General features: G+C 39.9%; 1 pseudogene; it reads left to right on the top strand.

Annotated features, from left to right (window-relative positions):
• The first annotated feature begins 503 nt into the window (after positions 1-503).
• LOC110541933 (vomeronasal type-2 receptor 116-like) lies at positions 504-26936 on the top strand (annotated as a pseudogene).
• The last annotated feature ends 879 nt before the right edge of the window (positions 26937-27815 follow it).

Below are 27815 nucleotides of genomic sequence, written 5' to 3'. Positions count from 1 at the left end.
TAGAATATATTAGCATATGAGCAACACACGGAGGGAGATAAGCTCTTGTCTGGATGATTTGAGGCTGCCCTTCATCATAAAAACGGAGGCCATATTGTCCCATGACTCAGCAATAGCTTTGAATTGCATGGGCCCTTTATGACCTCACCTCTCATCTTACTATGAATTTTCTGATAAAATCTTTTGATATCATTGCCAATGATATTCATGCACATGGCTATTGACACAGGTTGAGGACTAGAGCTGCTCAGGATAATATTGTCCCTGGAGCATACATGTGAAATCATGGCACTTGAGGCTGGAGGACCTCATAACACGTTTTCTGAGCTGTTTGATGAAAATATTTCAGGTCTCAGATCTGGATGCTGAGGCCAGATTTTTTTTCAGATGTATCCAGGGAGCATGTCACAAAATGGGGAGAAGAGGAAATAAATGTGCCTTCCTCCAGTCAGTAACAGTAATAAAAGAGGCACATAGGTGTCAATGTGCATATGTTTGTCTGCATGAGTAACTGGTTTCATATCTGCTCAGTCTTAGCTCTTGGAAGACATGAGGAAGCTGTGTGTGTTATCATTATTTCTTTCTTGCTCCTGAAGATTTCTCTCATATTGTGAAGTTTGACAGAAACCAGCTGCTTTTGGAGAACAAAGGATAATGGAGATTTACGGAATGACTGGTTTTTTTTGTTGTTTTGTTTTGTTGTTGTTTTTTTTTTTCTTTTAGTGGATCACGAACCACAGGAGAAAGATTTCTATAATGGAATACTTGATTTTAGGTAAATATTAACTTATTAATTTCCTGCATAAATGTCAACAATTAGATGTCTGTGCTTGTATATAATAACTCTGAAAGTTTCTCTCCTGTGTTTCCCTCTGTAACATTAAGAAATACAGAAAATTTTCTCTTTTATTATTTATTATTTTAATATTTTCAAAGGTATTTCATTGTAGTGTGGATTTCTTGTATTAAAATCCAATTTAATTACATATAAGTTGAAAGAACAGGTTATACTTTCTTGTTTCTTCATGGATCTCCTTATGGGGAACATTGCTATTGCATAGTCTCATGATCTGACATGAAAATACATTCCACACCACTGGTATGAGTTCAATGTGAATAGGATGCATTAAAATGTCTCTTCAAGTATCTGCCAAGGATTCCTACATCAGCATGTATTCTTAAAGGTCTTTATAAACAGGTTACTTAACTTTGGTCTCTAATAATAGTGTATAATGTTATACATAGAAAGAAAGGTGTGTGACCAGTATATATGAATACTTATGGAATATTACACATATATTTGTGAATATACATGTGCATTGCTTTACAAATAGTTTCTATACCAGTACTTAATGTCATTATGGAGCAGAAAATGAGTATGAAAAATAAAACCTGTCAGCTGTGAGATTCAATGTCATCAAGTTTTACATTGCTTTCACTTGTGCGTATACTCAGTCACAAATGGGTCATGATTAATATCAGATAACTAATCAATATTCTTTTCAGCTAATAAACAGATGCAACATTAAGTAAATTATATGAGAACTAGCCTACTGTTCATGGAAAAGGAGGTGTTTTCAATTTGTCTACAAAGTTCCTCTATCCTGAGTGTCAGAGTTTAATAGTGGTGGTTGCAGAGCAGAGAGAGCAGGGTAACTATTGAATTTTATCCACTTTGCTGCTATGCAATGTGCCTGGGCCTTCTTTATCCATGTATTGATGTTTTCTGTGCTTTCTTTAGTCTGATTCACATCCCATATTACAGAATGCATTAAAACCAGTCACCACAAGGCACTGTGCAAACTTTGACTCTATTGCTTTCTCATATTACTGGTTTCCATATGCATTTATTAGATGCACTGTAAACTTCAAGACATATATACATTATTTGTTGGTCAAGGCAGATGTCTGACTTTGCATATATTCAGATTTACTTTATATTTATTTATGGCAGAGAGAAGTGTTTATTTCATCTTATACTTTTACAACAGAGTCTATCATTGGCAGGTAGGCAGGGCTGGAACTGATATGGAGGATGTGGAGAATCGCTGCTTGCCCTTTTTCCATAGATGACTCAGCCTATTTTCTTATACCACTCATGGGCCATTTTTAAGAGGTGGCACTACACTGTATGAGCAGAGCTCTCCCACAGAAATCATCAGTCAAGGAAAAGCCCTACCAGCTTGCCTACAGACCTATTTCATGGAGGTATTTTCGTGATTAATATTCTTTCTTACCTAACTTCTGTCAACTGAACACTAAAGTTATCCAGCCATGTTTCATGGGATGGCCATAGTCTCCTGAGCCCAAGAAATCTTGCTTCAGCATTTCTAAGAAGCTGGATCTGGGGAGGAGAGGCAAGATGGCAGAGCCGGGAGGACTCTCATTCTGAGCAGCAGCACAGCAGGATCAGCACAGTGACCAGCAATCAGAACTCTCGGCCATAAAACACAGTCATTGTGTTTCCCAGGTGAGAGGATACCCCACGGTGGGGGATTCAATCAGCTTTTAACTCACCCGGCTAAACCTCGGAAGAGATCTCCGTTCCGCCAGACACTTGGCTGCCGGCCGCCAGCCCCAGCCCCAGCCCAGAGCCACAAGCCAGTGTCTCTGGTCACGGTCCCAGACTGAACCGTGGGCACCACACTATCAGAGACTGGAATTTTCAGTCGAGAGATAACCCCAGGGTACAGGAAACGATTGGGACCGGCCTTAGGTCACCCAGACATCCCCTGGAAAAGACTCGGGCGGGTTCCACGGGCACCCCAGGAGCCAGCCCGGAGCCAGAGCCAGGGACCCAGGTTCCTGCACAGAGCCCTGCCTGCCTGCGCGCCTGATTCGCCACCGGACATAGAAACGGCGGGTCTGATCTCAGAGCACTCAGCTCACCCCCAACCTGAAAAGGTCCCCAGAAAATTACCCAGCTTAGGGAGGCACTCAGGCTCCCAAAAGCCGCAAAGGCAGACACAGGCAGTTTCTGCGCACCAGACAGCTGGCGGAGACTGAGCCGCCATCAAACAGCTGTGCTCCAGGCACAGGCAGTTTCTGCGGCCAGCCAGCTGGCGGACACTGAGCAGTGTGCACCAGGGCAAAAAAAGACACTGGGAGTCCATGTCTCCAGAGAATCCACGGGGAAGGAAGGAAACTGGACTGACCTAAATCACCCAATCCTTCCCTAGAAAAAGTCTAGCAGTCTAGTGGGGCCGAGGCGCCAACACTCAGCTGTGCTTCAGACACAGGCACAAACAGTTGAGGCGCACCTGATGTCCAACTGGGTCACAGCAGCTGATCATTAAATTTACAACAAGAAACTCAGAAACAGGTCAGCTGCCCTCAGGACTTCCATGGGTGAGAGGAGAACCTTCTCGACTAACAAAGACCACAGTTACCACTCAGGTCTATATCCCTGAGGTGAGCAACTCCTGAAAAAACACCAGCCATCCAGGGACTATACCCAAAAAGCTGAGAAGACATCCTTCAGGAAAAACCAGCTTTCTGCAAAGGGGATTCTCTCCACCACAGGATCCCCAGGAACCACCAGAAAATAACCCCAAACACCTAAGATAACACAATGGGTAGAGGCCAGCGTAAAAGCTCAAGCAACAAAAGACAGAGCAATATGGCATCTCCAGAACCCAGTTACCCAGGGGCAAGTAGCCCTGGACACCCCACCATAGCTGAAATCCAAGAAGATGACCTAACAAGTATGCTCATGAAGATGATAACAGAGGAAACAAATAAGATTCGTAAAGACATAGAGGAAGATAAACTCAAACAGAATATTGCCATCCGTAAAGAAATAGAGGAAGCTGCAGCCAAACAGTTTATGGCCTTTAGAAAGGAAATGCTTAAAACACTGAATGAAATGATAGAAACAGAGTTGAAGGAACTAAAAGAAAAACAGGAAAGTACAATCAGACAGGTGAAGGAAGTAAACAAAACAACTCAAGACCTGAAGATAGAATTGGAAAAATTAAAGAAAACACAAATGGAAGAAATAATGGAAAGGAAGAATCTAGGGAAGAAAACAGGAACTACAGAGGTAAGCATAACCAACAGACTACAAGAGATGGAAGAAAGAATCTCAGGTGTAGAAGATACAATGGAAGAAATCGATATATCTGTCAAAGAAAATGCTAAATCCGAAAAATTCCTGACACAGACCGTCCAAGATTAACATAGTAAGATTAACATGGCAAGATTAACATAGTAATCTTGCCAAGATTAACATGGCAAGATTAACATAGTAAAATTGGCCATCTTACCAAAAGCAATCTACAGATTCAATGCAATTCCCATCAAATTACCAACACAGTTCTTTACAGACCTGAAAAGAAAAATTCTCAACTTCATATGGAATAACAAGAAACCCAGAATTGCTAAAACAATCCTCTACAATAAAAGATCTTCCGGTGGTATCTCCATCCCTGATCTTAAGTTGTACTATAAAGCAACAATTTTAAAAACTGCATGGTACTGGCATAGAAACAGAATGGTGGATCAATGGAACCGAACAGAGGACCCAGAAATAAACCCACACACTTATGGACACCTGATCTTTGACAAAGACGCCAAAACCATACAATGGAAAAAAGATAGCATCTTCAACAAATGGTGCTGGTCTAACTGGATGTCTACATGTAGAAAAATGAAAATAGATCCATACTTGTCACCCTGCACAAAACTGAAATCCAAGTGGATCAAAGACCTCAACATAAAACCAGACACATTAAATCGGCTTGAAAAAAAAGTGGGAAATACTCTAGAACTCATTGGTACAGGGGAAAACTTCCTGAACCGAACACCAACAGCACAGGCTCTAAGAGCAACAACCAATAAATGGGACCTCATGAAACTGAGAAGATTCTGTTAAGCAAAGGACACCATCATCAAAATAAAGCGACCACCTACAGATTGGGAAAGAATCTTCACCAACCCTTTATCTGACAGAGGACTCATATCCAGTATATATAAAGAACTAAAGAAGCTGAAAAGCAGCAAACCAAGTAATCCAATTAAAAAATGGGGAACAGAGCTAAACAGAGAATTCTCTGTAGAGGAATACTGAATGGCAGAGAAGCACTTAAAGAAATGCTCAACCTCACTAGCCATTAGGGAAATGCAAATCAAAACAACCCTGAGATTTCACCTTACACCCATGAGAATGGCCAAGATCAAAAACTCAAGTGACAACACATGCTGGAGAGGTTGTGGAGAAAGGGGAACCCTTCTCCACTGCTGGTGGGAATGTAAACTTGTACAACCACTCTGGAAATCAATCTGGCGCTTTCTCAGACAACTAGGAATAGCGCTTCCTCAAGATCCAGCCATACCACTACTGGGCATATATCCAAAAGAGGCTCAAGTACAGAAAAAGGACATTTGCTCAACCATGTTTGTAGCAGCTTTATTTGTAATAGCCAGAAGCTGGAAACAACCCAGATGCCCCTCAACTGAAGAATGGATGCAGAAATTGTGGTACATCTACACAATGGAATATTACTCAGCAATGAAAAATAAGGAAATCATGAAATTTGCAGGTAAATGGTGGGATCTGGAAAGGATCATCCTGAGTGAGTTGTCCCAGAAGCCAAAAGACACACATGGTATATACTCACTCATATAGACATACAACATAGGACAAACCCACTAAAACCTGTGCATCTAAAGAAACTAAGCAAGAGAGAGGACCCTAACTAAAATGTCCAATCCCCATCCGGAAAGGCAAAGAGGATGGACATCAGAAGAAGAAGAAAACAGGAAACAACCTCGGAACCTACCACAGAGGGCCTCTGAAAGCCTCTGCCCTTCAGACTATCAAAGCAGATGCTGAGCCGGATGGGCAACTGTTGGGCAGGTGAACGGAATTTTAGGTAAGAACTGGGAAATAGTAAGAGCTGGAGAGGACAGGGTCTCCACAAGGAGAGCAACAGAACAAGAAAATTTGAACACAGGGAACTTCCAAGAGACTCATACTCCAACCAAGTACCAGGCATGGAGATAACCCAGAACCCCTGCACAGATGTAGCCCAGGGCAGTTCAGAGTCCAATTGGGTTACATAGTAATGTGAAGAGGGACTGCCTCTGACATAATCTGATTGGCCTGCTCTTTGATAACCTCCCTCTGGGGGGGAGCAGCCTTACCAGGCCATAGTAGAGGACAATACAGCCACTTTTGATGTGAACTGACAGTCTAAGATCAGAAAGGAGAGGAGAACCTCCCCTATTAGTGGACTTGGGGAGTGGCATGCAAGCAGAGGGAGGAGGGAGGGTGGGATTGGGAGGGGAGGAGGGAGGGGCTTATGGGGGGATGCAGAATGAATAAAGTGTAATTGATGAAAAATTTAAAAAAAGGGAAAAAAATAATTTAAGAACCTTAAATGACTTTCAAAATTGGAGGAAAACATGGAGTTTGTCAATTGGCATGGAGCACGTCTCGCCCCTGGGGGCAATGGTCTCCTGAACCTACTCAGACCTCGGACACCACCCCTGCTAGTTCTAGAACTGACGCAGGATGTTCCAAAGAGGGGTTAAGGCTTCTCATAATATTTCCTATAAGCCCACACCTGTTTGTCTATATCCCCCATTTTTATTCATTATTAGCCAGATAGAGCCAAGTAATTGTGGTAATGATACTTGCTTTTTTGTCCAATGCTGGAATGCTAGTAAATTTAGGTATGCCCTGGTTACTCACAGGCCTCACTGGGTGCCTGTGCCCATTGATGCCCCTCACGCTATGACTCTCTTCAGACAGAAAAGGGATCTTGGAACTACAGCCACCATTGTTACTACCATCTCATTGGCGGCTGTTGGAGCTACCACCAGGGCATTAGCCATGAGTCATACTAGGCAGACTGCTCAGACCCTGAATAATCATTTAGCCAATGTAGCTCATGCCTTAGTTGTACATAAAGGAATTAATGCTCTACTAAAAGGAAGCTTGATGGTGGTCAATCAGAGGATTGACCTCTTACCCTATGGCAAATCGCTCAACCTGGCTGTCAATGAAAATATGCTGGACTTTGAGTCACTAGCATACAACATGAGAATTTTTCCTGTGCTGCAAATCTGTCTAAACAATTGTCTAGCTATATTTTAGGTAATTGGACTGGAGAATTCAATACTACGATGGAGCAGCTGAGAGTGGCCACTGTCACAGTAAATTCTACCAGAGTGGACGCAGGACTAGCCACAGGATTATCAACATGGATTGCTGCAGCTATGAATCATCTGAAGGAATGGGCGGGCATGGGAGCGTTAGCAGGCCTTCTGGTGTTGGTCTCCTTGGTTTGCCTGTGGTATATATGCAAGATTAGAGTCTCACAACAGTGTGATGCAGCCATGATCATTCAGGCCTTTACAGCCATTGAAGCAGGACATTCTCCCCAAGCATGGTTGGCTACCATAAAAAGCTAAAATATTATGCTCAGGATGCGAGGCTAAGCACTGCACTCAGGGTCAGCCGCTTTGGACCCAGAGAAGAGCATGTCTGATTGCATGCGGTTGATGCCCCAGGTCCCGCCTCTGAGAAAAAGGTATCGGAAGGGTCTGATGCTCTTTGGGTGGATGACACCTAAATGAACATCGGTACAAAGTCCCAATTTATTTCTAATATCAGAGATCAGACCTCTACTCTTGCCTGATGCGTCTAAAACAAAAAGGGGGAACTGTAGAGAGCTGCGGAATGCTATGCCTTAAAGATGGAGCTGTTTTTCGCCTTCTACCTTCCCGATGGTGAGTGCTCTCTGTCACGAACAATTCCACATTTGGCTAAGGCTGAGGATCTGGCTTGCTTCCATGTAAGTGGACCTATCTGCATTGCTCACATGGCACGCCTGGGTTGGCTACCCAGAGGCTATTTAAGCTGTGGGCTGGCTTTCCCCAGGGTCCGAGGATTGTTCAAGGTTCCTGAATAAACTGCATTGAAAAAAAAAAAGAGAAGGGTATAGCCCCCCCAAAAAAAATGCTCTATCTTACCAGTTTCCAGAGAATCTCATATATACTATAAATATTTTGTGTATAAAAATTTGTCAGACTTTTTTTATATGAGCTGTCTTTAATAGAATTTATTTAACCCCCTCATATAGATAGATAAAAGTTTTTATCACTTTAATGGCCATATTATATTTCAAGTGTCTAGTGGATACAAGTTAGAAGTAAAGATTTCTGAAAGCAGCTCATTTTTTTGCTCTGAGATCTCTAAAAATATCTATACAAAACAATGATAAACAGTATTATCTCCATTTGTATAATTAAACATAACCTCTCCCAAAGTCACTAAAGAAAATATATTGTGGTTTAGTTACAACAGAGCTGAGGGCATAAAAATACAATACAAACTGGAACCCACTCAGCACACAGATATATGATCAATCATGGGCCATGGAACATGTTGGTCAATGACAGACCATACATATGATGATGTATATAGTAGAGCCTGGGTGTGCAGTAGTGAAGATCATGTAGATTTGTGTTTTTATACTCTACATGTATAATGATGAAATTGCCTAATGATTGATTTCTCTGCACCTATTATCTTCATGAAGCTCTTGAGGGATTATTAGAATGAGAATTACTCATTAGAAAGGGGAGTAATGCTTTCTGCAAAGATTATAGTACTTCTATGATTGCTGTAAATTAGGAAATATGTAGAAAAACCAAAAAGAACAAGTGTAAACTGTGAAGTATCACCACCCAGAAATGATCATTAGTAGTATTTTAGTAGGTTTTCTACATTTTTTGTTTTGTTGACTTTTTGGGTTTTGGTCATTTATTCGTTTTTCCCACAGAGCCTTCTGCAGCTTTCTTATATTCTTATATTCTTCTCTCATACACTATGTCTGTATTCAGCCTACCCTCCCTCCACTTCTCCCAGTTCTACCCCCTTCCATTTTCCTATATCTCCACTGCTCTTCCATTTACCCTCATGAAAGAGCAGGCTTCCCAGGGATGTCAACTGAATAAGACATAAGAATATACAATAAAACTAGTTATATACCTTCATTTCAAGGCTGGTTGAGGCAACTCAGCAGGAGGAAAAGGGTCCCAAGAACAGGCAAGATAGTCAGACATTCCTATTCCTACTGGTAAGAGTCCTACAATCTCACCAAGTTAATCACATTAAATATGCAGAGAAACGAACATAGACTCATTCCTGCTCCTTAATTGCCACTTCAGTCTCTGTGAAATACTGTGAACCCTGCTTAGTTGATTCTGTGGGCTGTGTTCTCCTGATGCCTTTAACCCTATAACTGCTATAATGCTTCCTTCCACTTTTCTGAATGGTTCCCAGAGTTTAGCCCAATGTTTGGGTGTGAATTTCCAAACCTCCTCTCATTGGCTTATGAAGGATGACTTTATACACACACACACACACACACACACACACACACAATTTAATTTTATATTAATTACAGTTTATTTACTTTGCATCCCAGCGTAGCCTTCTCCCTCATTCCCTTCCAATCCCAGGCTCCCACCCTCATTTCCTCCCTGTCCCTCTCTAAGTTTACTTATAGAGGGGGTCCTCCTTCCCTTCCATCTGAACCTAGCTTATCAGGTCTCTCCATGAGTGGCTGCATTGTCCTTTGTGGCCTAGCTAGGCTGTTCCTCCCACGGGGGTTGGGGCGGAAGTCAAAGAGCTAGCCTCAGAGTTCATGCCAGAGACAGTCCCTGTTCCCCTTACTAGGAAAACCTGCTTGGATACCGAGCTGCCATGGGCTATGTCTGAGCAGAGGTTCTAGGATATATCCATGCATGATCCCTGGTTGGAGAATCAGTCTAATAAAAGATCCCTGTGCCATGATATATTTGGTCCTTGTGGAGCTCTTGTCCTCTCCAGGTCATACTAACTCCCTCTTCTTTCATATGATTCTCTGAACTCTGTCCAAGGTTTAGTTATGAGTCTCAGCATCTGGTTTGATACACTGCTAGGTAGAGTCTTTCCTGCTTTCCATTTTCTCCTACTTCCAATGTCTATCCTATTTGTCTTTCTAAGTAAGGGGTGATCTTCTTATGCTGGGAAGAATGAGTTTCTGATGATGATTGGGTTAGGCACTGATATGAACATAGCAGCATTTCATGAAGAATCATTTATTTCAGACCATTGTTGACGTCCATGCTTGTTTAGTGTCTGCTCTAGGACCAGATCAACAGGAGAGCAGGCATAAAACACTGGTGGGTGGAAGTGCAGCTGTCACATCATTCAAAGGTTGCAAACCTAAATGCCTTTATATAATTTGATTTCTTGAATGGTAAAGTTTTAATAATATTTGGCCAGTTTTTACTGAAGAAAGTATTTATCTGCCTATTTAGTATTGTTTATTTAGAAATATACCAAACTTGTTTTTTTAAGGTGCTATGTGAGCAAAATTATTTTTTTCCTCCTAATGTCTAAATAAAGAGAAAGCAGTTTTTATATTTAAAAAAACAACAATCTATTTATTTTCTCAGTTGTGGTAGAATACATCCTAGGTCTCTGAGAGCAATCCAGCTTCTGGTTCCTGTCATCCGGGGAGTTTCTTATATGAGCTCCCTCTTTGTGGCTTGGGTTTTAAGTCATACAAGTCATTGCTTGGTCACTTTCAAAAGGTCTGAACCACCATTGCCCTGCATATCTTGCAGCAGCAAGACAGATATGAGCAAAGGGTTTTGAGGCTCCTACCACTGGGAGTCTTGCCTAGTTATAGAAGATGGTCAGTTCTGGCTCTATCATCTCTCTTACTAAAAGTCCTCACGGGTTATTGCTATAGCTGCTAAGGAGTTTCAATTGTAGGAAGTATCAACATCATGTTTCCATATTCCAGTTGCCAATCCTGCCCTTCTCTCCTCTGTCCTTTCCTCCTCCACCCCTCCTGTTTCAATCACAATCCATCCCCTTGTATCCATAAAATCTATTTTATTTTCCCTTCCAAGAACAATCAAATTTCTTATGTTGTTAAAATGAAGATTTAATCTGTTGTGTTCTCATAAGATGAATGGGTTATTTTATTATTATTTTTTTTATCTGTTGAGATTTGCTTTGTGTGTGATTATGTAGTCAGTTTTGGAGAAAGTTCCATGAGGTGCTCATAAAAGGATATAATATTTGGTGTTTTGGTGAAATTATATATATATATATATATATATATATATATATATATATATACACACACACACATACATAAAACGTCTGTTGGCTCCAGTATTTTTGTTGTTGTTGTTGTTGTTGTTATTGTCTCTATGACATGTCTTTTGGTCAGAATCGTGTGTGTAATTCCCCTGCTATTGATGTGTGAGTGTTCATGTGTGATTTAAGCTTTAGTGAATTTTTTTACAAGCATGTGTACTCATGCATTTGGGTAATAGATAATAAGAACTGACATATCATCTTGGTAGTTTTTTTTTTTTGATGTATATAAAGTGTTCTTCCCTGTCACTTTTTATTAATTTTAGATTGATATTATTTCTAGACATTAAAATGATTTTACCTAGCTTGCTCCTCATGTCCATTTGTTTGGAAAAAAAAATTTCCCAATCCTTGACCTTGTGGTAATGTCTACCTTTCAGCTTGAGGTTAAGCATAAGGATGGATTGTGTTTTCAGATATATTCTGTCAGCCTGTTTCTATTTTTTGGAGAATTATTGAGAGATATCAGAGAACAGTGACTGTAAATTCCTCTTATTTTTTAATGGTATGACATTGTGTGTGTGTGTATGTGTGTGTGTTCTGATGGTGTGAGATTCTTGTTTTTATGGGTGCAGTTAATCTTGGTTTGGAGTTTTCTTTCAAGTGCCTTTTGTAGGGATGGATAGATACTGCTTATATTTGACTATCATGGAATATCTTGGGTTTTCTTTTCATTCCTATGGTAATGGGAATGTTTCCTGTGTATAGCATTCTGGGCTGGCATCTGTGATCTCTTAGTGTCTGCAGGACATCTTTTCAGATCCTTCTGGATTTTACAGTTTCAATTGAGAAGTCCAGTGTAAGTTTAAAGAACCTGCTTTTCTTTGTTAATTTTCTTTTCCCCTTGCAGCTTTTAATATTCTTTCTTTATTTTGTACATTGAGTGTTTTTATTATTATGCAGTGAGGGGGCTATTTTCTGGCTATTTGGTGTTCTGTAGCCTTCTTGTAGCTTTAGATACAGGAGATATGACTTTTGTTACTGTCTTTTGTTCATGGACTGCCCCCACTCTCATTGCCTGCCCAGCCTACTCTCAGTGAATCCTCCTTTCTTCCCTCCTAGGTCTTAGCTCCAAACTCTGACAGAGGGACTCCTAATTAATATCATTTTGTAACATTCTTTAGGTTAGGAAAATGATTCTATGATACTATTGATCTATGTCAAGGAGATCTATGTCAGAGTTGGGAGCTGAGACATGGTGGGGAAAACAAGGATTCACTGGGGGTAGGCTAAGCAGGGAATGAGAGTGTGGGGACAGTCCATGAACAAAAGTCATACCTGGAGTGCTGGTGGACAGCCTTTCCTAGAGCAGGGGGCCTCACCCATAACTTGAGAACAGTATACCTTGAAGGGTAGCGTAGTTGGTGGATGGGTGGGTTGATACTGAGAGTGAGGGGAGTCAGCAGTCATTCAGCTTAGTTGGATTTACTACATCTAGCTAGCCTCTAGTCATGCATGGAAGCCATTAGTTAGATCAGGTTTCTCATTTAAAAGTTTTCTTTTTATCCATAAATTTTCTTATTCATTTTCTTCTTCATCTAAAAATTTGAGTATTTGCTATAGTTTAATTTTCTTTTTACTTCCCCCATTTCATAAAATAGATTATTTTTCATACAAAATATTCTGTTTACAGTACTCTTTTTACTATACCTCCAAGTTTCTCTCAATGTATTGATTTATCTGAATCTACTCCATTTCTGTTCTTAATAAAAAAGAACAAGCTTCTAAGAGATAAGAAACAAAACAAAGTAAAACATATTAAGATAAAAATAACATGAAAATTGGACAAGGCAGACTAACAGTAGAATAAGACCCCCTCAATGGAAGATATGAAAATCAAGAGATCTACTCATTCACATAATCAGGAATCTCATGCTCCTACTCAACTGAATTTCATCATATATATTTAGAGGATCTGGTGTTGTCTGCTATGTGCTTTTTTCTGCACTTTTTAATTTTAATTTTCTTTTTTATATTAATTATACTTTCTTTACTCTATATCCTAGCTATAGTCCCCTTCCTCATTTCCTCCCAATCCCACCATCCCTCCCTCATCTCCTCCCATATCCCTCTCTAAGTCCAGTGATAGGGGAGGTCCTCCTTACCTAAAATCTGACCCTAGCCCATCAGGCCTCATCAGGACTGGCTGCATAGTCTTCTTCTGTAGTCTGGTAAGGCTTACCTCAATAGGGAGGAGACCAGCCACTGAGTTCATGTCAGAGACAGTCCCTGTTCCCATTACTAGGAAACACACTTGGACACTGAGGTGCCATGGGCTACATTTGTGCAGGGGTTCTAGGTTATCTCCATGCACGATCCTTGGTTTTAGTATCAGTCTTAGAAAAAACCACTGAGTCCAGATTTCTTGGTTCTGTTGCTCTCCTTGTGGATCTCCTGTCGCCTCCAGGTCATTCTATCTCCCAATTCTTTCATAAATTCCCTGCACTCTGCCCAAAGATTGGCTGTGAGTATCAGTACCTGCTTTGATATCCTGTTGGGTAGAGTCTATAAGAGGCACTCTGTGATAGAATTTTGTCCTGTTCCCCATTTACTCCCTCTTCTGATGTCCATCCCCTTTGCCTTTCTGGAGTGAGGATTGATCATTTTACTCAGGGTCTTCCTTCTTTCTTAGCTTCTGTAGGTGTACAAATTTTATTATATTTATCCTATATTACATGTCTAACATCCACTTATAAGTGAGTACATACCATGTGTGTCATTCTGCTTCTGGGACGCCTCACTCAGGATGTTCATTTCTAGATCCTACCATTTGCCTGAAAATTTCACAATCTCCTTGTTTTTAATTGCTGAGTAGTATAAATGTGTAAATGTACCACAATTTCTGTATCCATTCCTCAACTGAGGGACATCTGGGTTGTTTCCAGGTTCTGGCTCTTACGAATAAAGCTGTTACAAACAAGTTGAGCAAATGTCCTTGTTGTGTACTTGAGCATATTTTAGATATATGCATAAGAGTGGTATAGCTGGATATTGAGGAAGGTCTATTCCTAATTTCTGAGAAAGCACCGGATTGATTTCCAAAGTGGTTGTACAAGTTTACATTCCCACCAGCAATGAGGAGAGTTCCTCTTTATTCACATTCTCTCCAGCATGTATTGTCACTTGCGTTTTTGATCTTAACCATTCTGATGGGTATAAGGTGAAATGCTATGACTTGCATTTTCCTGATGACAAAGGACATTGAGCATTTCTTTAAGTGTTTCTCTGCCATTCTATATTTCTCTACAGAGAATTCTCTGTTCAGCTATGTATCCCATATTTTAATTGGGTTACTTGATTTCTTGCATTTTAACTTCTTTAGTTCTTTATATATTCTGGATATTAGCCTTCTGTCAGATATAGTATTGGTGGTCTTTACCATTCTATAGGCTGTTGTTTTGTTCTGATGACAGTGTCTTTTGCTTTACAGAAGCTTTTCAGTTTCATGAGGTCCTATTTATTGATTGTTGATCTTAGAGCTTGTGTTATTGGTGTTCTGTTCGGGAAGTTGACTCATGTGCCAAAGAGTTCTAGGCTCTTCCCAACTTTTTCTTCTAACAGAAATGTCTGGTTTTATGTTTAGGTCTTTGATCCACTTGGACTTTAGTTTTGTGCAGGGTGATAAGTATGGATCTATTTGCATTTTTCTACATGTAGATATCCATTTAGACCAGCACCATTTGTTGAAGAGGCTGTCTTTTTTACAATGTGCTATGTGCTTTTTGCTTTATTCTTTTTGAGTTCATTTTAGCCTTGCTTAGTTGATTTAAAGGTCATTGTTTTATTGGTGTCCAAAACCTCTGGCTCTTACATTCTTTTATTTTCCTTGCCCATAGGGTTCCCCAAACCCTGACAAGATGGATCTGACAGAGATATCTAATTTGAGCTGTGTGTTCCAAGTTCTCTCTTGCATTCTCTTTTTTTCTGCATAATGTCTGTTTTTATGTCACTCTATTTTTTCCCATTTGCAGTAGCAGGGAGCTTCTCAAATGATGACTGAATAAGGCACTGATCTATGATATATCAGAATACCATTAGCTGGATTTTATTGTTACTTTATTTTAGACCAGTAGTATTTGTTTTATCTTAGGTTTCTGGGAAATGTTGTCAGGGTTTCTTAGCCCTCCAAGTTGTGTAGACATGGATTCTATTTCATGGAGTCAAAGCAGACATTGGTTACTCCCAAAAATTTTGTGCTATGTTTTATAGGGAGAACTGATTGTAGATAAAGTTTGTGTGGCTGAGTTGCTGGTTAAGTTTCTCTCTGGAGGCCTGCAGATTATATTTCTACACCCAAGACAGAAGAATGTAAGGGTAAAGGCTTATAGAGGCTGTAGCTTGACCTCTCTATGTATAGTTAGTTTTGTGAGTAGTGTCTTCAGTAATGGGTCTTGACTGTCAGTTTGCAGAGAACAAATTACTGTTTTGTGAACAGCCTGGGCGGTTTGGAATTTCCATTCGGCCCACAACTTGATTGGCTGTAACTAGTTTACTGGAAGTTTCCTTTGTCAAAAAGAGTTGACAGTTGGGACTCTTCTCCCTTATTATTAGGAGACTGCACCAGGATTGCCTTCATATATTTTTAGAAAGTTTCCACTCCACTAGGTTTCCTACTCACCCCTCAATTGCACTGTTTGCTTTGTCTTTGCCCACATTTCTTCCCTCAACTCAGTCTCCTCTCTCCTTATCCACCGGATTCTCCAGGTCCCATTACTCCATGACCAGTCTACCTATTATATTCATTCTATTTCTACCTTCCAATGAGATCCATGTGTTTCAGCTCGTTCCTTTATATATATCTACCCTCTCTTGGTCTACAGGTTCTATCTGGGTTATAATTTATTTAACAGCTAATATCTACATATAATTGAGTACAAACTATAAGTATCTTTCTGGGTCTGAGTTATCTTAGCATGATTTTTCTAGTTCCTCCAATATGCTTACAAATTTCATGATGTCATATTTTAACAGCTGAGTAATACTCCATAGTGTAAAGGTACCATATTTTAAAATCTATTTTTCAAGTGAAAGATATGTAATTTGTTTTCAATTTTTGCTTATTATGAAAAGAGCAGCAATGAGCATATGTGAGCAAGTGTTCTTGTGATAGGATGAAGCATTCTTTAGCTATATGCCCAAGAGTTTTATAGCTGGATCCTGAGGTAGGGTGATTCCAATCTTCATGTGGAACTACTATGCTGATTTTCAGAGTGTCTGAACATCTTTGCATGTCCACCAGCAATGAGTGAGTGTTACCCTTATTCCACATCCACACTATGATGAGCTGTCTCCTATTATATTGGTGTTAGCCATTCTAGGAGGCATATAATGGAATCTCACTAGTATTTTGATTTGCATTTACCTGTTGACTAAGGATGGCATATATTTCTCAGCCATTTGAGAATCCTCTATTGATAATTCTCTGCTTAGATCTGTACTACATTTTATTTTCAGGTCAGGTTTCTCTGTGTAACCTTGGCTGCCTTTGTAGTCTAGGCTAGCCTTGAACTCAGAGAGATCTGCCTGCCTCTGCCTCCCCAAATGCTGGGATTACATGTGTGTGCCACTGTACCTCAGGATACTAAAGTTTTTTTTTTAATTTATTTATTTATTTTTATCAGTTACATTTTATTAACTCTGTATCCCAGCCATGTCCCGATCCCTCATTCCCTCCCAGTCCCTCCCTCCCTCCCTCATCTCCATCGTGCCCCTTTCCAAGTCCACTGATAGGGGGGACCTCCTCCCCATTCATCTGATCCTGTTTTATCAGGTATATTCAGGACTGGCTGCAAAGCCCTCCTCTGTGGCCTAACAGGACTGCTCCTCCCTTCGGGGGTGGGGAGACCAAAGAGCCAGTCATTGAGTTCCTGTTAGAAATAGTCCCTGTTCCCCTCACTTTGGGAAACCAATTGGTTACTGAGCTACCACAGGCTACATCTGAGTGGAGGTTCTAGGTTATATCCATACATGGTCCTTGGTTGAATGTCAGTCTCAGAAAAGACCCTGTGCCCAGATATATTTGGTCCTTGTGGAGCTCCTATCCTTTCCCCATCAGACTAACTCCCCTTCTTTCTTATGATTCCCTGTACTCTGCCAAAGGTTTGGTCATGAGTCTTTGCTTTGAAAACACTGCTAGTTAGAGTCTTTCAGATGCGCTCAGTAGACTCCTGTCATACGTTCAATGCACATCCCATCTGTCTTTCTAAATGAGGATTGATCATCTTACCCCATGTCCACTCAATTGATTATCTTTTTTAGGTGTATAGATTTCATTATGTTTATCATATCTTATAAATCTATATAAGTGAGTATATCCCATGTTTGTCTTTCTCCTTCTGGGATATTTCACTCAGAATGATCTTTTCTAGATCCCACCATTTGCCTGCAAATTTCATGATTTCCTCCTTTTTGATTGCTGAGTAGTATTCCATTGTATAAAAATACCACAATTTCTGTACCCATTCCAGCGTTGATGGACATCTGGGTTGTTTCCAGGTTCTGGCTATTACAAATAGAGCTGCTATAAACATGATTGAGCAAGTGTCCTTTTTGTGTACTTGAACAAACTTTGGGTATATACCTAGCAGTGGTATAGCTGGGTCTGGAGGAAGCACTATTCCTATTTGTCTTAGAAAGCGCCAGATATCTTTCCAGAGTGGTTGTACCAGTTTACATTCCCACCAGCAGTGGAGGAGGGTTCCCCTTTCTCCACATCCTCTCCAGCATGTGTTATCGCTTGAGTTTTTCATCTTGGCCATTCTGATGGGTGTAAGGTGATATCTCAGGGTCGTTTTGATTTGCATTTCCCTGATGGCTAATGAGGATGAGCATTTCTTTAAGTGTTTTTCTGCCATTCGATATTCCTCTGTCGAGAATTCTCTGTTTAGCTCTGTTCCCCATTTTTTAATTGGATTACTTGGTTTGCTGCTTTTCAGCTTCTTTAGTTCTTTGTATATACTGGATATTAGTCCTCTGTCAGATAAAGGGTTAGTGAAGATTCTTTCCCAATCTGTAGGCAGTCGTTTTGTTTTGATGATGGTATCCTTTGCTTTACAGAAACTTTTCAGTTTCATGAGGTCCCATTTATTGATTGTTGCTCTTAGAGCCTGTGCTGTTGGTGTTCTCTTCAGGAAGTTGTCTCCTGTGCCAATGAGTTCTAGGCTGTTCCCCACTTTTTTTTCCAATTGATTTAGGGTATCTGGTTTTATGTTGAGGTCCTTGATCCACTTTGACTTTAGTTTTGTGCAGGGTGATAAATATGGATCTATTTTCATTTTTCTGCATGTAGACATCCAGTTGGTCCAGCACCATTTGTTGAAGATGCTGTCTTTTTTCCATTGAATGGAATTGGCTTCTTTGTCGAATATCGAGTATTCATAGGTGTGTGGATTTAGTTCTGGGTCTTCTATGCGGTTCCATTGATCCTCCTTTCTGTTTCTATGCCAATACCATGCAGTTTTTATTACTGTTGCCCTGTAGTACAGCTTGAGATCAGGAATGGAGATACCTCCAGATGATCTGTTGTTGTACAGGATCGTTTTGGAGATTCTGGGTTTTTTGTTTCTCCATATGAAGCTGAGAATCTTTTTTTCAAGGTCTGTAAAGAATTGAGTTGGTATTTTGATGGGAATTGCATTGAATCTGTAGATTGCTTTTGGCAGGATGGCCAGTTTCACAATGTTAATCCTACCAATCCATGAGCACGGGAGATCTTTCCATCTTCTGATATCTTCTTCGATTTCTTTCTTCAGAGACTTGAAGTTTTTCTCAAACAGGTCTTTCACTTGCTTGGTTAGAGTCACACCAAGGTACTTTATGTTATTAGTGGCTATTGTGAAGGGTGTTGTTTCCCTAATTTCTTTCTCAGCCTTTTTGTCTTTGGTATATAGGAGGGCTTCTGATTTTTTTGAGTTGATTTTGTATCCTGCCACTTTGCTGAAAGTGTTTATCAGCTGAAGGAGTTCTCTGGTTGAATTTTTGGGGTCGCTCATGTATACTATCATATCATCTGCAAATAGTGACACTTTGACCTCTTCCTTTCCGATTTGTATCCCCTTGATCTCCTTTAGTTGTCTTATTGCTCTGGCTAGGACTTCAAGTACTATGTTGAAGAGATATGGGGACAATGGACAGCCTTGTCTTGTCCCTGATTTCAGTGGGATTGATTTAAGTTTCTCTCCATTGAGTTTGATGTTAGCTATAGGCTTGCTATATATTGCCTTTACTATGTTTAGGTATGTGCCTTGTATCCCTGATCTCTCCAAGACTTTAAACATGAATGGGTGTTGGACTTTGTCAAATGCTTTTTCGGCGTCTAAGGAGATGATCATGTGGTTTTTCTCCTTCAGTTTGTTTATGTGGTGGATTACATTGATGGATTTCCGTATGTTGAACCACCCTTGCATGCCTGGGATGAAGCCTACTTGGTCATGGTGGATGATATCTTTGATGTGTTCTTGGATTCGGTTTGCAAGTATTTTATTAAGTATTTTTGTGTCAATGTTCATAAGAGAGATAGGCCTAAAGTTCTCTTTTTTTGTTGGGTCTTTGTGTGGTTTAGGTATTAAGGTGACTGTGGCTTCATAGAATGAGTTTGGTAGTGTTCCTTCTGTTTCTATTTTGTGGAATAGCTTGAGGAGAATTGGAGTTAGCACTTCTTTGAAGGTCTTGTAGAATTCTGTGCTGAAGCCATCTGGTCCAGGGCTTTTTTTGGAGGGGAGACTGTTAATAACTGCTTCGATTTCCTTGGGAGATATAGGGCTATTCAGTCTTTCTACCTGATCTTGACTTAGTTTTGGTAGATGGAATCTTTCAAGAAAATTATCCATTTCATTCAGATTCTCAAATTTTGTGGCATATAGGCTTTTGTAGTATGACCTAATAATTGTTTGGATTTCCTCAATGTCTGTGGTTATGTCCCCATTTTCATTTCTGATTTTGCTGATCTGGATAGTTTCTCTCTGCTTTTTAGTTAGTTTGGCTAAGGGTTTGTCTATCTTGTTGATTTTCTCAAAGAACCAGCTTTTTGTTTCATTGATTCTTTGGATAGTTTTATTTGTTTCTAGTTGATTGATTTCAGCCCTTAGTTTGATTATTTCCAGCCGTCTGCTCCTCTTGGGTGTATCTGCTTCTTTTTTTTCTAGGGTTTTCAGTTGGGCCATTAAGTTGTTTGTATGTGATGTTACGAATTTCTTCTTGCAGGCACTTAGTGCTATAAATTTTCCTCTGAGCACTGCTTTCAATGTGTCCCATAAATTTGGGTATGTTGTGCCTTCCTTTTCATTGTATTCTAGGAAGTCTTTAATTTCTTTCTTTATTTCTTCCTTAACCCAGCTGTCATTGAGTAGTAAGTTGTTCAGTTTCCATGTGCGTGTCGGCTTTTTGTTGTTTCTGTTGTTGTTGAGGTCGAGCTTTAGTCCATGGTGGTCAGATAGTATACAAGGGATTATTTCAATCCTTTTGTATCTGTTGAGGCTTGCTTTGTGGCCCACTATATGGTCTATTTTGGAAAAGGTTCCATGTGGTGCTGAAAAGAAGGTGTACTCTTTTGAGTTTGGGTGAAATGATCTGTAGACGTCTATTAGGTCCATTTGATTTAGGGATTCTGTGAGTGCTTTTATTTCCCTATTTGGTGTCTGTCTAGTTGATCTGTCCCTTGGTGAGAGCGGAGTGTTGAAGTCTCCGACTCTTAAGGTATTAGGATCAATGTATGATTTAAGCTTTAATAATGTTTCATTTACGAATGTCGGTGCTCTTGTATTTGGGGCATAGATATTCAAGATTGTGATGTCCTCTTGGTGGATTTTTCCTTTGATGAGAATATAGTGGCCCTCCTTATCTTTTTTTATTAACTTGGGTTGAAAGTCTATTTTATTAGATATTAGGATGGCTACTCCAGCTTGTTTTCTGGAACCATTTGCTTGAAAAACAGTTTTCCAGCCCTTTACTCTGAGGTAGTGTTTGTCTTTGTTGCATAGGTGTGTTTCTTGGATGCAACAGAATGTTGGATCCTGTTTCCTTAACCATTCTGTTAGCCTGTGTCTTTTTATTGGTGAGTTGAGTCCATTGATATTGATAGATAATAGTGACCAATGCATGTTAGTTCCTTTTGTAATGGAGTCGATGATCTAACCCTGTTTCATTGCTTGTTTTCTTTTCATTTTTGTTGGGACATTATCTGTATGCCCTGTTTTCTTGGGTGAATTTGTTTTCATTGGATTGGAGTTTTCCTTCTAGTATCTTCTGTAGGGATGGTTTGCTGTGTAGATATTGTATAAATTTAGTTTTGTCATGGAATATTTTGTTTTCTCCATCTATGTTGATTGAAAGCTTTGCAGGGTATAGTAGTCTGGGTTGACATTTGTGATCTCTTAGAGTCTCCATGATACTTGCCCAGGCCCTTCTGGCTTTCATAGTTTCTGATGAGAAGTCCGGCGTGATTCTGATAGGTCTACCTTCATATGTTACTTGGCCTTTTTCCCTTGCTGCTTTTAATATCTTTTCTTTGTTCTGTAGATTTAGTGTTTTGACTATGATGTGACGTGATGTGTTTCTTTTCTGGTCTAGTCTATTTGGAGTTCTGTAGGCCTCTTGTATATTTATGGACATCTCTTTCTTTAAGTTGGGAAAATTTTCTTCTATGATTTTCTTGAAAATATTTTCTGGACCTTGGAGTCTGGAGTCTTCTTTTTCATGAATTCCTATTATTCTTAGATTTTGTCTTTTCATAGCATCCTTGATTTCTTGGATATTTTGTGATTGGAACTTTTCTGATTTTACTTTTTCTTTGAGAGAAGTATCCATTTCTGCAAGTGTGTCTTCAGCTCCAGAGATTCTCTCTTCCATCTCTTATATTCTGTTGGTGATGCTTACTTTTGTTGTTCCTGATCTTTTCTCCAAGTTCTCCAGCTCAAGGGTTTTCTCATTTTGTGTTTTCTTTATTGATTCTAATTCTGTTTTCATGCCTTGCACCATTTCTTTCATGTGTTTGAATTTGGATTCCTGTCTCTCTACGATGGCCTCTATTTCTTTTTTCATTTCCTTCTTATATGCCACTAATTTTTCCTCTACTTGTGTATCTATTTGTTTGGCTATGTTTGCCTGTGTTTCTTTAAGGATATTGTCTATTTCTTCTTTCTTTGCCTCCAATTGACTGGCCATCTCTTTGAAAGACTTGTTCATTTCCTCCTTATGAGCCTCAAATAATTGGGCAAGCATGGCTTTAAAATCATTTTCCTGTGCTTCTGCTGAATTGGTGTATCCACCAATTTTGGCGTTTGCTGGTGAAGTCATGATGTCCTGATTTATGTTGGAAGTGTTCTTTCGCCTACCTTTGGCCATTGGCTTATCTGAAACCTTCCCTGTTTGTTTTTGGATTCTGCAGATCAGACTGGTGCTGTCTCTCTCTGGTTTCTGGAGAGTTCTTCAGGAAGCTGAGCACTCTCAGCGTGTGCTGGGGACTAGCTGTACCTGTGGGAGGAAAGTACGCAGGCGCAAACGGGGCAAATGCAAGCGTGTGTGTGTGTGCGCGCGCGCGTGCGTGTCTGTGTGTGTAAGTGTGCGTGGATGAGTTTCTCGAGGGACAGAGTGATGGCTAATGTTGAACCCTTGAGTGTGTGGGAGGGGCTCTGCACTGTATATGTCGCAGGCGCTAATGATGATCGCAGCGCAATTTCTGGCATTAACTGTCTTAGCTCCTCAATCAGGCCCACAGGGCAGGAACTTCAATGCCCCTAGTGCCCCTCTGTTTCCCAAAGTGGGTATGTGGGTGGGAGGGGGGTTCGATGCCTGGCTTCTGATTTAGAAGGACCCAGGGTCTGGGGAACTGCAGATTCTCAAGGATGCACTCACTTACAGGCAGGTCTCTTGGCCGAGATCGTGGTATCTGGGGCTCTCTGCTCTCTGGTTTGGCCCTGCTTCTTTGATGTGTTCCGCCAGTTCTGTGCTGCTGTCACTGCCAGGTTCTGAGGTCTTGCTGCAGCTGGAGATTTCAGGGTGGTCACTTCAGCAGGGATGGGGTAACCAGGCTCTCTGTTCTCTGGTTTGGCCCTGGTTAGTCTTAATCTGGAGGGCTGTGGTGCCCCGCCAGTTCAGTGCTGTTCCGCCTCCACGTCCCCCTGTAACTGGAGACTGGGTTGCTAGTCCCAAAGCTTTCTGGGAAGTCCTGGGATCTCTTCGTTGTGCTCTCCAAGCTCGGGAGGCCCAGCGCCTGGTGTGTCCAGGTTGTATGACGTTTCTGCCTGGTTTTGGTGAGTATATAGCGTATTCTCTGTCACTGTGGGATTGGGCGGGCCGCACCGTCAGTGATGGCGATCCTGCGGAGCTAGTATGGTGTCTAGCAGATTCGTGCCCTGGGAGGATGGCGCAGCCGCTGCGCGATTCTGGGAGTCCGGGGCACGTACTGCTGGCTTTTGTCTGCTGCTAAAGTGCTTGGGGCTCCGTCTCAGCGGCTGTATACCCCAGGCAGTTAGGTCTGCGCTGAGAAAGATGAGTCCACTGTGCCGCTGTGCCGAGGAGGAAGGAGGTCTGGGGGAAGGGAGTGCCGCAAGAACTCCTTCCCCAGGCAAGTCTCCGGGTGACCGGAGGCCAAAGTTTTCACCTCCTGCGATGTTCTCTGGTGTTCAGAAAGCCTCGCTGTGGTTTTCCTGGGTTGGGGGTCCTTCCATTCTCCAACTCAGAAGATCAGGTATCCCACCGCTCAGAAACTGTGTGTGCTAGTCGCCATCTTGGCTCCGCCCCTGCTCGATACTAAAGTTTTAAATTGATTGCTTGGTTTTTGTTATCTAGTTTCTTGATTTCCTCTTATGTTATAGCTTGGCATTAGTGACTCTTTTAAAGGAAATAATAAGTATTATTCATATCAACTGCTTCATTACAGTTTGGTGCTTGAAAAAATTCACAATTGACAAGTGCAGTCAGCAAAAGAGCATGGTGGGTGTTTGTGTTTCAGATGAGAGACAATTGCTAATGGAAACAGAAGTCCTGGGAGACTATGCTAAGACAGAAGAACACATTTCATAGGGAGAAAATGGCCCAGTGTTCTGACATCACTAAAAGAATGCTGAAGAATTAGGAAGGCTGTAATATTAAGACTAGTCTGATAGGATTTTCTGTTTCATTTTACCAATTTGACATAGTAAAATTCAGAAAAACATATAAGAGAAAATTGATGTATGAATTACACCAAAAATGAAATAATACCATATGATGTGGTATCTTGTCTTCTATACCTGGTTGAATTGTTATATAAATTTAAATGACATATTTGAAAAAATTTACAGTTGAAGGTGCTAAAAATCATGTTATAAAACCATTATGGATATGTCATTATTGATGGTTTTTCTCATGTTGCATGAAATCAGCAAAATCAATCATAATCTTTTATAAGTAAAATTTTATTCTTAGACAATGTCTTACAGGTACATAATGCTTTTTAAGTTTCTCCACTCCATTTCAGAAAGTATAATATTCTTTCTTCAGAATATACTCATATGTGATTCACTTTTAATATTTTATGCTCTTTTAATGTCTCATTTTTAAATAATAGTTTACAAGTTATAACATAAGAAATCAACCATAATTTGGTCTCAGGCATTTGAAATGTTATTGTTAGTTATGGATATTATTAAATATGATTTAATGAGATTTTTATTATGCTGAAGAACATGAACATGAAAGCCAAATAACATTTTATTATTTATTGTATGACCTTTATATGTCAAGATAATTTATACATACAAATGAAAATATAATTAAGAAAGTCAATTGGATTTTAATCTTTTAATATTTATCTTTTAATAATTAAAAACAAAGCATAAAGTACCATGAATTAGATACATTGTTCAGGTCATGGGCTTTTCATGATTCTACAGAATGAGAATTCCAAGACAGACAGAAGTGTGGAAGACTCAATATCTAGATCTAGTTCAAAGACGAGTCTCAGAGATCAAATCAGCTATTTAAATATTTCCAATGGAAAAATTCTCAATATAAAACAATAAAAAATTAATTAAAATATTTAAATGACCATGACTCATTTTGACGAATTCTGAAATGCTTTCATCTTCAAAGATCTCTTCGTTTATACTTTTATATTAGGGTAGATAGAATTTATACATAAATTTAGAGAGGGCACATTAAAATGTTCACTTCAATATATTTGAAAATTTTTATGTTTGCAGTATCCTTTACAATTCTCCTATGTCATGTTTTAGAATAACAGATCAGAAATATGAGTTTGTTCTTGTACTGCTTTTTGCTACTGATGAGATCAACAGAAACCCTTTCCTTTTTACCCAACATGTCTTTGGAATTTTCTGTCGTTACTGTCATGTGTTTTAATACATTGAGCATTATTGATGAAATGTCAACAAAACCCAATACTCTACTACTCTACTCTAATACTCTAATTTTGTCTGTAGATTGTCTACATGTGATGTATGCCTTACAGGACCATCATGGAGTACATCTCTAAAACTGGAGTCATTTTTCCATGAACCAAAGGTGAAGCTATGTAGTAAAAGGAGAGGTAATAGCTTATCAGTGCCAATCCCAAGGTCATAGAGAGAATGAATGGGCAGCATGAATTTGTGTGTGCTGATCAATATATTCTAGAGGATTAAGAAGTCAGATATTAATATATCATTAACATTTCTCCATATTACAAAAAAATGGGTGAAATGGAGTAACGCAGAAAATGATTTATTGAATGTCCAGATGAAAGACATAGTATAGAACCACATAAGAAAATGCATGATACGTACAAGGCAATCTTAATTGCCTTTTGAAGGGAATTCTGGAAGGTGAGTAACACAACTCATATCTAGATATGAACTTCTAGCTAATCACATTTCTCACTTTCCTTCCTCTGTTTCTCAACCTTCAGATTTTCTTTGGACCATTTCATCCTAACCTGAATGACAAAGTCCAGTTTCCTTATGTCTACCAGATATAAGCACACAAGGATACATGTTTTCCCAATGCCATGGTGTCTCTGATACTTTATTTTACATGGACCTGGGTAGGGCTGGTCATCTCAGATGATGACCAGGGAACTCAGTTTCTCTCAGACTTGAGAGAAGAGATGCAAAGTAATGGAGTCTGTCTAGCTTTTGCAAATGTAATCCCAGATAGTATGCAGTTATACAAGAGAAGGGCTGTCATATATGATAAACAAATCATGACATCAGCAAAGGTTGTTATCATTTATGGTGAAATGAACTCTATCTTAGTAGCCAGCTTCAGATGATGGGTATATTTAGGTGTAGAAAGAATCTGGATCACCACCTCACAATGGGATGTCACCACAAGTATGAGAAATTCCAGCCTTGAATCACTTCCATGGGACTGTCACTTTTTCACACCATAATGGCATGATTTCCAAATTTAGAAATTTTATACATACAATGAACACTTCCAAGTACCCAGCAGATATTTCTCAGATGAGAAAGAAGTGGAATTATTTTAATTGCTCAGTTTTAAATATTAACTATTGCACAATGAATCATTGTTCATCTAACATTTCTTTGGAATGGTTATCACAGCATGAATTTGACATGGTCCTAAGTGAAGATGTGTCTCTCTTAGGTGGCCTCTTTGCTGGAGAATGCTGTATTTACTAACCCTGTTGGAGAACAGGTGAACATGAATCTGAGGAAAAAAGCACTGTGCAGAGTATGACGTTTTCAACATTTGAAATTTTCCACAAGGCTCTGGATTAAATGGCTATGTTTGGTATTGTCACTTGCAGCCTATGCTAACACATGGCTAGCTACCATGATGGTTCAGGGATAGAGAGCACGTGAAGCTGTAGTTTTGCTGCCATATTTGTTTAGGGCTTTCAGCTGAGTTCAGTTACACGTGGCCAGCCGCCATGCTGGTCCGGAGATAAAGAGGGTGGAGACATGAGTCTACCACCATTTTGTTTAGGTCTCTCAGTTATGTTCAGTCCTCTGATTTAGTGCAAAGCTTTTTACTGTTCAATTTTAATGCAAAGTGGTAGGATCAGCAAGATTTGCTAGCCCCTCTCTAAACTCTATCTGATTAAAAGGTTTGCTTAGATTTTAGTTCAGAAAGATCAGACTTAAAGCTACGCTAACGACTGCAGTTTAAGATGTTGAGCTTTACCTAGTGTCTTTGTATAGGTTTTTTTTTTAAGGTTAAGCCTAGGATGGGTAACTATAAAGTTTGCCTATTTGTCTTAAAATATATAGTTCTAGAACATGCATCTCAGAAATACGCTAAAACTAGATTGAATAGCATTCTGTTTTATAGGACACAGTTTAGAACAGATGATAAAAACAAAGATTAACTCAGATATGCTGGCCCTCAAGCTTATCAGAGATCTGATGAATATGGCATTTTAACATATGTAAGTTTATTGTGACAGAAAGTCCCAAAATCCTGGCAGTAGCTCCCCAAGGTCTTCGAGTAGATTTGGACAATGACAGATGACTGCAACTCTGGATTGTGGTATGCTAACCACTGGGCAATTCTGCCCCAACTGGCCCACTGCTAGGGCCCAGCCTAAACTGTGGACAAAGCCAGGGACACCTGAAGAACCATTGTCTCACATTGTGAGAGGCAAGGTTAGGTCAATCTCTCCTGTTCCTCTTTCCACAGCAGCAGTTTCTCATCCTCTATCTTGATG

This window comes from Meriones unguiculatus, chromosome 17 (assembly GCF_030254825.1).
Source record: "Meriones unguiculatus strain TT.TT164.6M chromosome 17, Bangor_MerUng_6.1, whole genome shotgun sequence".
Lineage (NCBI taxonomy): Eukaryota > Metazoa > Chordata > Mammalia > Rodentia > Muridae > Meriones > Meriones unguiculatus.
Note: the sequence above shows the minus strand (reverse complement) of the source record. Positions and strands in the feature narration are given on the sequence as shown.